Genomic DNA, 12,112 nt, shown 5'->3' with positions numbered 1-12,112 from the left:
AGTTTCAGTATTCTTTGATGACCTTTGCTTGAATCATATTTGGCTGCAAATGGTAATTTTTAAAAATTCTCTCCTTTCTTTCTCATTTACTCTGTATAATCTATAAAGAAGAGATTTCCCCCTTTATTTCTTCTTTCTCCCTCTCTCTTTTTTGCCTCTGTATTATTATGGATTTGTATTGAATGGGATATAATCCATTACCATTATTATTCTTTTCAGTACTCAAGTTGTCCCATTTTGGCAAATGGCAGCCCCTTCGTCCTGGCTGTTATTCTTTTGACATGACCCCATCCATCTTGAGGTACTTTCTTGCTTTGCTTGACAAAATATCCTAGATTTGCCTTGTATTTTCCTTGCCCCAGACCCGGTCTCGGCCATTACTCCAAGGAACTTGGGTTCCATCCAGTTCAAGCCAATATCTATGTGCCACTCTGAAGGAACAGGAAGGACCCACCACCAACACCGCCGCCCTCCCAAAAAATGTTTGTTGGAATGGCAAGACTAGTGACACACCGCAAGAGGGCATGAGAGGGTTTATAACTTACATGATGAGGCTTTCTGGGACGAATGGAAAATGTCCTCTAAGAACCGGGAAAAGAGACTGGCATGGAGTTTTTACGGTGGTCAGAGGCTGAGGTGAGCCCGAGGGCTTCTGTACACAGGCAGGTACTTGTGTGGATTGACTTTCCCACGGGACCAAAAAAGGAAACACTCAGACTTTCTTATCGGTTTGTCCAGAAGTGGGGCTGAAGGGGAAAAAGGAAGAGTGAGGCTTAAGATGTTAGCAGTCAGTCAAACATCAAAGAGTGGAGTCATAGTCTTTATTATACTGTGCTACACCTGCAGTCTTTTATATAAGTCTATGAGATAGAAATCTGACACATAGATACTTAGTATGTGTGCCCAAATCTCCTTCACAGGGTACGTGTGAAGTACATGGAATGAGAACACAAGTCAGTTTACTCTTTTTGAAGGGGATACAACCTCTATATCTATAATACACGGCATTATCAAAATCGTTATTCCTTTTCAAGATACTTGACATTTTCGAATTGTTTCTAAACCAGTTTTGGACAAGGTTATCAACATTCTGTTTAGAAAATCAGCTTTACAAAGGCCTTGTGCTTTCATGATGTCAGAGGGCTCCTCGGAGGATCAAAGGTTTTAAAATTTATCTCTCAGTAGAACATCAAGATAATTCTCAGAGCTTTACATTTCACATGAAATGTTAGATGAGAGCGGCTCATCATTAAATTGGATTACTAGAAATAACCACTACATTTATATACTCAGAAAATAAAGCTATAGATCTTTGTCAAAACAAACAATGATAATAATGAGAATAACAGCAACTAACACATACTGAATGCCTCTATGTTCCAGGAACTCTTCCAAACACATTACTGTCATCCTCATAACAGTTCACTGGATTAAGTATTATTATTTTCTGAATTTCACAGTGAGAAAACTGAAGCCCAGAGAGGTTAAAGTGACTGCCATCTTCACCCACATGGGTAAATGAAGGAGTCAGTATTCAAACACAAAGCAGGATGACATCGAAAATTAAGCATTTTAAAACAGTATTTTAGTTCTGAAAGTAGAGCACAGATTGATTTTCACTAAATATAGGAAGTCTCAAACAGGCTCAGATTTTAACCTAGTCAGGATAAATTTTCATTCTGTTCTATTTAATTTTTACCTCAGAATAGTAGTGTTGCACCATCTAAGACAGCAAGTAGCCAAATGACTAGGCATTGGGCAAATTGTTTTGACTTTTCCAATCCAAAGGGACAATCGGTTAGAACTCAGTCATGCTCGTGATGTCGAGTTCCCAAAGTGTCTCTCTTCTGCTGAAATCCAGATACAGTTATAAAGTGAAATGATAGAGGTATTGATTTCAAAAGTAGTCATAGATTGATTGGTTAAAAAAAATATTGTTCAACTGCTGTTTGACCTTCAACTTTGGAGATATCACTATAACATGTATAGTGTTACACTCTACATGATTTATATTTTTCTGAGCACTTTCACACACATATCATTTAAGCTCAATAACCCAATGCTAATTACCGAAATTTTATATACACAAATGTGGAACAAGTATCTTATGTAATCGATGTGTATACTGAACTAAGGGGAGTGTATCAAATAATTCGTACAATCCTTTAGCCTGTCACTTTGCAATCAGCTGTGCCAAGAAAACAACTTTTGGCAAAATGACCCACCTCAGCTCTGCTGCCTTTCCCTTGCTTTCTGAGATTCTGGGTTACGCTGAGTCATCTGCAAAGCTGGAAATGCAAGGACATTAACAACCCCTGGAACAACTCTTGACCAACAGGGGATACAAAGTGGTAAATAAACACTCCACCTTCCTCATTCCTGGTGGATTATTCTGTGGTACATTCCATGCAACGCCAATGGGGCCTTGGCATCACAGAATCTCAGATGTCCCCAGCCATCTTTTTAAAAATGCACCTTGAAATCAGCTTCCATCCTTCTCTGTTTCACTTTTCTCAATTTATTATACCTATTCTGCTTTATTGGATTTAGATATAGTAGTTAATTAATAAATAGTTAATATATACATCAAGAAAAGTCATATACCTGGGGACCATTCATCAAGTCCTTGTCATAGGATCTGCTTTAGGGATGAATCTAAGCAAAATCAGAGAATTTAAGTAATTCATAAAAAGAGACAGTTAATGTTGAATTTACGAACTAGGTCTTCTATCACTTTATGGGATGTGATTAAAACCATGGGTTCTCAAGTCAGGTTCACCTGAGTTTGAAACTAGCTGAGACATTTTGAGACTGAGCCTTGAGTTTTCTGAACCTCAACTATTAAATTGGAGTGTCAATAAAAATAACAATGGCAAACCTTTATTGAGTGCTTCTATGTGTAGATTCTGTTCTAAATGCTTTACATATATTAATCTACTAACCCTCACCATAACCTGTAAGATGTATACTACTATTATCATCATTTTACAGATAAAGTAACTGGAATTAAGAAAGGTCACTATGTCCAAAATCACAGAGCAAATAAGTGACACTTCAGGAATTCCAACCCCAAATAATCAAGCTCTAGAGTTAAGATATTTATATGTTAATATGTAATAATAAAATGTAATGTGTAATAATAAAATGTAACAAAATAAAAAATTAAGCATTTAGTACAGTGCCAGGTGCATAGGAAATGCTTGCAAATATTAACTTAAAAGAAAAATACGTTTTTAAAAAGTTTGAAACCTGATGAAAAAATTGACAACGAATGTTTCTTTTCTATTTATCTTTGTTTCTCTAAATTCTTTTCTCAGACACTCTCTTCCATTAAAATGTTACTGCCCTACCATCTCTCTGACTTGTTTATGTTTTATCTTCCCCCTGTTCCTTGTCCCCAATCACCTTCTCCAACTTCTCTCGTTTCTTCCTTTCAAACCTCATTTTTCTCAATTTCAAGGCTGCTGACAGATCAGCATAAGAAACATCAGAGATAGTTTATTTTCATGACATTCCCTTTAGAATATCACCAGCATCAATGTTTTTGTGGCATTTGCAACAAAGCATCCCAAAATACCTTTCCAGACACAATCAGTATTTGCCAAAGACTCTTCAGTATGTAAACAGGAGGCTTTGGTGACCTAAAGGGATCAACAAAAAGGATCTCCCTGGTAGTGTGGCTGCTGCTTACAGTCTGAGGTACAAGTGAAAATAGAAATTAAATTAAATAAACACTTTATTTGATTCATTGGCAAGATCTTCTCTTTATAATTAATAGTCTAAATGCTAACTCACTTTAACCTTTCCTCACAGATGATACCACTGAGGATAATTTGCATATGTAAAAGAGTCACATAGGGAGCTTTAATTAAAGCACCTGACAACTTTTTTAATTGTTACATTTTTCAAGACTGCCAAGAAATGTTAAACTACAATCTGGACTTTCTTCCCCTTGTGGAAGAATATTGCTTATAGAAATCTGAATGATTCTGGGGAGTACTAGTAAAATATCAGCAGATGACAAATAGAGGGTTCCACAACTGATACACTTTGTCTCCTTAGGCAACCTTGGATTATCCGAAGCTTTAAGAAAGCGATATCTATAGTGACTTGACTCTTCTTTGGGATTAAGCAGAGTATGAGCTAATTTAATTTATTTTAATTATGTAAGCTATTTCCCAATGAAGAAACATTCTCAGGTACTGTAAGTAAACTTGACATTTCTTAGGTTTGCAGTAGTTGCTCTATTCCCGTGGCAAGGAACTGTTTGCTGTTTGTTCTAATATTTGGACAGCGGTTAATTAATAAAAACTTAATTTACATACCAAGACACCTTAATGTAGCCATATCTCACATGGAAATATCACCTCTTCTCCCTGAAGAGTTTACACATCGCTTACTCTTTCAGTCATCACTTGTTTCAAATGAGTAATTGAAAGAAAAGGAAAATTCTCATGGCTGGTAAGACCCACATATTAAATAGTATATGGGTTTGTCCAGTGCCAAGGATGCGTATTTTCCTGCATCTTAAGTAAAACTGTTCTCATGATAAATACCAATAGGCCTCAGTGGTAATCATATAAATATCTAATATCAATCCTGTGTGTTTTTTCAGTTAACTCAAATGTGGATCCTCATATTAAACATTCTGAATCATTGTGTCCTCTTTAGGTTTATCACTTGAAGAAGTCATACCATACTTTAAAATATAATGAAGTAAGATTTTTTTAAATGGAGAATTTTTAGTACCACTCTTATAGAGCACTCTTGGTACAGGAATCAAAATTATTAACAATGCCTTTTTTGCTTGTTTTAAGAGACTCTTCATTTTTAGCTGATGGTTTTACATCTCTAAATAGATTTCATGGTCCTTGCTTAGGTAGAAAAGCACACATAGCTCTCTTAACATTCAAATGACAATCTCTCCCTTCAGCATCACCAAAGTCCAATATCTATCCTGGAACCTATTAAATTAACTGAAAAATCTTTGCTGGTCTCAAGTTCTCACAGAAAAAGTGTGTTTGTGAGGATATTTTACTCATTTTTATCCCACTATCCCACAGAACGTTCTTACATTCCGGAATGTACCTAAAAGGATTACAAAGGTCCTTTCCTGTGATCCTGAGAACTAATCGTAATGACTCTACTCTCAATAACCAGAGAGTCCTGCAAGCGAGAGATCTGAATATAGAGGACGACCGCTTGGTGAAACCCACAGCCCGGGGATATACCATCATTTAGCCTTAACTACAGTTCAAAAACAAGGAATTTCAACTTAACTACAGTTCAAAAACAAGGAATTTCAACTTAACTACAGTTCAAAAACAAGGAATAAGCGGTTACTTGAAAAACCTAATTAAAGATGGTAACAATTCAGGAGGAAATTCAGTTCCTCCTGAAGGGAGGCTCTGGCACCAAAGTTAACTGTGGATCTAAGAGAGGAGCCAACATTTGAGGTCAGAAACCAGGTCATTAAGCGAGGGTATGAGGCATGGGTGCAGTAGGCAATCGGCTCAGAGGATACCTGCGCACCAGGTATGACACATCCCCACTGGGCCTTAAAGACCTACCACAGCAACAGTGCCTAGCAGGAAATATCCGAGAAATATTAAAGCTTTCCTTTCCAACTTTGATGGCTATCCATAGCCCTGTACTGCCCAGAATCATCCTGTGCTGCTGGAGGCATGCAGCTAACAAGTGAAAATGACATTTTCATAAATGCTATTTATAAAATTGAGACATGAATGTATTTCTCAATTCTAGAACACTTGTATTTTAAAGGAAAATTCTAAATAGACCTGACCATTAATTCAGAGCAGGGAGACCTACTAGATGCCAATACATTGTTCTCACATATATTCATTTAGTGCTGACTTCGCCTCTCTCTACATCACCTTTCCTGTAACACCACCATCATCACCAGTGACAACACTAGGAATCATCAGCAATTTTACCAAAAGTTACCAAAAACTCAATTTTAAGCTCGAAATGTTTTCAGAGACTGTCAAAGCTGCTGATGCTAAGTGATCTAAGTCAGCAAAGCTGCCAATGCTTTTCAAACTTTAATGTGCATACAAATCTCCTGGAGGACCGTATTAAAGTCCTGTAGTTCTTGAGAGAAATCTAAGATTTTGCATTCCTAAAAAATGCTCCAGTGAAGTCAAAGCTGCTGATCTATGGACCACACACACATTTGATTCCCTTGCTGACTCAGAACCCTCATTTGATTACTCTTGATGCTTCTTCAGATTACAAATGCTCCAGTGAAGTCAAAGCTGCTGATCTATGGACCACACACACACTTGATTCCCTTGCTGACTCAGAACCCTCATTTGATTACTCTTGATGCTTCTTCAGATTAGAATTCAGCCTAGAATCAAATCAAATTCTCCACAGTAAGGATTCTCAAACTGGGGTCCATAGGTCTCCAGCTCTGGCATCAGATTGCCGAGGTGCTAGTCCCAGTTCCTCTGCTTACTTCCTGTATAACCTAGCTATTGAATCTCTCTATGTTCCATTTCCTTATCTTACAGAAAAATATAACATAGAATCTGTCTCATCAGGTCCTTGTAGGGATTAATTGAGATGACTCAGGTAACATGCCTCGCACAGTGCCTGGCACAGTAATCAAACAATGAAGATTAGTTGTCCTTAGAGGACCCTCAGATGAAACTTCAGGACAATCTATGAAAACACTGAAATTATTTCTAAAATGTCCTATGTGCTTAAGTTTGTTTCACCTAGGGAGTCCAGGTTTTTAGATTCTTTAGAAAGTTAACCTCAGGAAGTTTAAGAATCATTAATCAAGAATGGCTATGGGGCCCAGAGCTAAACTGGTGTCCAGAATGTGGGTCTAAGGAAAAGGTACATTTTGACCCAGCATAGCAATAAGCCAAACCACCTTGGTTGTGGGGATAAGCATAGTAGGAGAGGATAGTAGACTAACTTTTTGGTACCTTATAGTTACTTAATGTCATCATCACCATAATCTTATTAACAGGTGTTTATCCATTGAGATAAAGTTCTTCCTGGAACTCAGATTCTTCAAGAGCATAAAATAATATACTGGGAAAACTTTCTCAGGCCAACAATAATTTTATGTAAGTGACACACTCCATTCTTAAACAGGATCACCTGCATGGTCAGCATGCCCTATCCAACAGACCTCTAAGGGGACAGTTCTGTCACAGCATGTCACAGAGCTGGGCACAAAGGAAGAATGATAGTACCATACCAAAGATGTCCTGACTGCTTGTTAGGACAGAGTCAACTCTGAATAAGGTAGGCAGAAGAAGCAATTTCATTGTTCCTGAAGAACTTAAGAATTTACAAAGGCTAATGGCACATATCAAAGAGAATAGCAAAAGAAAGCTGGAGAAAATGTAAAACACACTCATGAACAAATTTATGAACAATATTCAGAGTTGAGAGAACAGTGTGAGCCAAAGCTGAGGTAGAGAAAAACAATCCCTTAAAACCCGATTTATCAGTCTGTTTAGTAGGCAAAAAGAAGCCCAGTTTCGGAAGAGATAGAAGAGACATTTTTTAAAGTATGTATTATGAGAAAGATGCGAAGGCATTGAATGAAGATTCAAAATAGTCCTTTTAATGCTAAAACTAGTTTAAAGGAATCCATATGATTACACCGAATATTAAAACCTAACGCATAGGAGGAGACTTGATTCTTACGACTGTGAAGTAGGTATATGAAGACAAATCTATATGCAAAATAAGCCCTGAGAACTAAAATAAAATATATTCATTGAACATAATTATGAAATCTCAAGGTGAAAAACTGGTTTACCTAAAAGTGAACTTGATTTTAAATTATACAAGTAAACACTCTGCTACAAAAGGTCAATAAAAAGTATACAAAATACAGCCCTTTTGTCAGGATTTCCACAACCACAGCATCACTCCAGAATACCAAAAAAATGGATGAATACCACAAAAATAACTTCTACTTTCAGTTATAATATCCAACTTTAATTTTTATAAGAATAACTAAAGAATCATTTACATAGTTGATGCCATATTCTAAATCAGATAATTTGCTGAAATTTTAATAAGTTTTAAGTCATTATGCATATCATAATGTGAATAGTTAATACTAAATTCCAAGGTTATATTATTTTTGTATAAGAAATAATCACGCTAAAATAAAATTATTTTACAAATTTTGGAAATGATACTTTTTCTTCTTAATCATAAACTATATCTTATATAACAGTTAATTTTATATTTTGTCTGGTTATAAAAGAAAAACATTTAAAACTCTAAAACTGCTAGACAAAACATAGGGGAAAAGCCTCAGGACATTGGATTTGGCAATGATTTCTTGAATATGACACTAAAAGCACAGACAACATGCAGAAATAGATAAATTAAACTACATTAAACTTTATAACTTCCGTGCAGCAAAGGAAACAACAGAGTGAAAATGTAATCTATGGAGTAGAAGGAAATATTTTAAAATCATATACCTGATATGAGTGTAATATCTAGAATATCTGAGGAACTTCTAGAACTCAACAACAAATTAAAAAATGGGCAAAGAACTCGAACAGACAATTCTTCCAAGAAGATACACAAATGACCAACAAGCATATGAAAAGATGCTCAAAATCACTAGACATAAGATAAATGCAAATCACAACTACAATGAGATATCATCCCATTCCCATTAGAATAGCCACTATCAAAAGAATACAAAATAATAAGTGTTGGCGAGGATGCATAGAAGTTGGAATCCTCGTGCATTCTTGGTTTAAATGTAAAATGGTGCAGCAATTATGATTAATAAGAAGTGTCTTCAAAAAAATTAAAATAAAATTACCATCAGATCCAGCAATCCCACTTCTGGGTATACATTAAAAGAAATCAAAATAGAATCTCAAGGAGTTATTTGCATATCCATGTTCACAGCAGCATTATTCACAATAACTGGGAATGGAAGCAACCCATTGAATATCCATTGACAGATGAATGGAAAACAAAATGCAGTATATACATACTATGAAATATTATGCAGCCTCAAAAAAGAAGGAAATACTATCACAGAGGTATAGAATTTCAGTTTTGCGAGATAAGTTCTAGAAATTTGTTGCTCAACAATATGAATATGCTTAACACTATTAAATTGTACACTTAAAAATGATTAAGATGGTAAATTTCATCATTTTTAAGTGTACATTTGAATAGTGTTAAGTATATTCATATTGTTGAGTAGCAAATTTCTAGAACTTGTGTTTTATCATAATTTTTAATATATATATTATGTCTGGGTCCTAACTGCAGAAAACAACATTTATCTGGAATACAAACTGGACACTGGGAGTTTTTAAAGTCTCCCTGGTGATTCATCACTGCTCTACATTTCTACATCACTGCTCTAAATTTCTGTGGATTAAAATGAAGTTTCCAGTGTCTCAGTAGCTGGCTTTCTTACCAGGTGGCTCTCCTCTGGCTTTTGAATTTTCCCTATGTGAGGTATTCATCAATAAACTGGGTCACTATTCCATTGGGGTGACATAGAGGTCTATCACGGTTACAAGTCCTCAGTTCCATGTGGTTTATCATTTTTGGTCAGTAAACTAGATTAGGGATTTTTGAACAGCTATTTCAGGCCGAGAACCCTGTTGTTTTCATTGAATGTACATGTACTTCTAAATACATTTACCGCACAAAAGCTGAAATGCTTTGCTGTAAGCAGGATTGGAAGGAACGTGAATGATTGTGTGCCATTTCCCGCCCCATCAGCACTTCTGTCCTGAGTAGACTCCACAAAGCCTCTATGTAGATTTGGAGGAAAAGCTTCAGGAGCTGGAGGAGGGAAGCAGCGAGCTGAACCTCTTTATCTCCTGCTCCAAACAGAGTAGCCACTGCTCATATCAGCGGTACTGAGCTCTCACCTAAGATTTTGTTCAAAAAGGGGGTTCAACTGCTTTAAAGAAGGATATGTAAAAACCCTGACCTAGATTAGGGTATCTAGTACACTCATTAATTTTTCAGATGACAACAACAGAGATAAAACTATCTGCACAGATAGAAAATATAAGTACCAATAAATAGTGAATAAATAATGGGGCGAAAGAGGGGGGAAATGTGGGATTCTGAGGCTATCGAACAAACTAAATAAAATGTTATTTAGAACAGAACTCCAGCTTCGGGAAAGCATCAGGAGAAGCCAGCATAGGGATATAAGGCCCTTTATCCCACAGCCTGCTCGCTGAGCCTCCATATGGAGCAGCTTCCAGGCTGGACTTCAGTGTCTGTTGGAGTGAAAAGCACATTTAGCCATGAGGTTAATTAGAGGTCTGTAATATGAAGTTTTAGGAAAGAGTAAAGTAATTGAGATTAATCTGCCAGGATAAAAACACTATGAAGAGATTTTATATTAAGACAAAGGCTGCAGAGGCAGCAAAAGAAAAATTAATAAATTAGATTATATCAAAATTTAAAATTTTGTGCATCGAAAGACACTAATAACAATAAAAGGCGACTGATAGAATAAAAACAAATATTTGCAAATTATACATTTGATAATGAGTTAATATGCAAAATATATAAAGAACTTCTACAACTCAACACCAAACAAACAACCCAATTAAAAAAAAAATGGGCAAAGGACTTGAATAGGCATTTCTCAAAAAAAAAAAAAAAAACACATAAATAGCCAATAAGCACATGAAAAGAAGGTATACAATGCTGATCATTAGAGAAATACAAATCAAAACCACAGTTAAATACCACTTCACATTCATTAGAATGGTTATTATTTTTTCAAAAAGAGAGAAAGAAAAAGAAAATAAGTATTGGCAAAGATGTGGAGAAATTGGAACTCTTATGAACTGCTGGTGGGAATGTAAAATAATGCGACCACTATGGAAAACATTATAGCAGTTCCTCAAAAAATTAAAAATAGAATCAGCATATGATCCAAAAATTCCACTTCTGGATATATACCCCAAAGAATTGAAAGCAAGGACTTGAAAAGATATTTGTCCCCTATCCTCATGTTTATAGCAGCATTATTCACAATAGCCAAAAGGTGAAAGCAACCCACGTGTTCATCAATGGATAAATGGATAAACAAAATGTGGTATATACACACAATGGACTATTATGCAGCCATAAAAAGGAAGGAAAGTGTAACACGTGCTACAGTGTGGATGACTCTCGTAGACATGTTAAGTGAAATAAGCAAGTCAGAAAGGGATAAATATTGTATGATTCCACTTATATAAGATACCTAGAATACCTATGATTCCACTTATATAAGATACCTTTCTGTCAAATTCATAGAGACAGAAAGTAGAATGGTAGTGCCAGGGTTTGAGGGAGGGAGTAAAGAGAAGTTATTGTATAATGGGTACAGAGTTTTAATTTTTCAAGATGAAAAAGTTCCAGAGATGAATAGTGGTGATGGTTGCACAATAATGTGAATGTTACCGAACTGTATACCATTTTGTAAAGTGGTAAATTAGATATTACATATATTTTACTACAATTAAAAAAAAAATTTAAGACAAAGCCCGTGAGAATCATGAAAACATGTTAGCTCACATGCCAGTGAGTCTCATGAGACACCAGCCATAAAGACTTAACATATTTCCTCTTCACAGTACCTTCCCACTGTCTGGTAGATCTGAGAATCTGTGACCCATCAGGGTGAACTCTGAGTACACCTTCTATGGTGGGACTGATCATAAGGACTTTGACTTAGAGAAGAAAATTGATGGAAACAAGAAAGAAAGCTTAGAAGGGCTGACTGAGCGAAATGAGGTGAGGAAGATAAGTGAAAACATTTCAGGCCAAAAGGATTTTAATGAACCTGATGATTTGTGTACATTATTTGCAAGGCAAATTATAATAGGCAACAAACTACTTATTATAACAGGGTAGATTAAAATCTACCAGTACAGTTTGTATGGATGAAGTCTTTAGATGACTGCTAACAAGACAAAGGTATAGGCACGAGGGACCGTTTATCAGAGATCAAATGTAATAGAGGGAAATTAAGGATCCTCCTTTTGAAACATACAAAATTGTTTCATGGATACTGAAACAATTTTGTTTCATGGATACTGAAACAATTTTGTGGTTTAGGATA

Source organism: Pteropus vampyrus, unplaced genomic scaffold (genome assembly GCF_000151845.1).
Source record: "Pteropus vampyrus isolate Shadow unplaced genomic scaffold, Pvam_2.0 Scaffold39, whole genome shotgun sequence".
In the NCBI taxonomy this organism is placed as follows: domain Eukaryota; kingdom Metazoa; phylum Chordata; class Mammalia; order Chiroptera; family Pteropodidae; genus Pteropus; species Pteropus vampyrus.
This window is presented reverse-complemented; position numbering follows the sequence as displayed.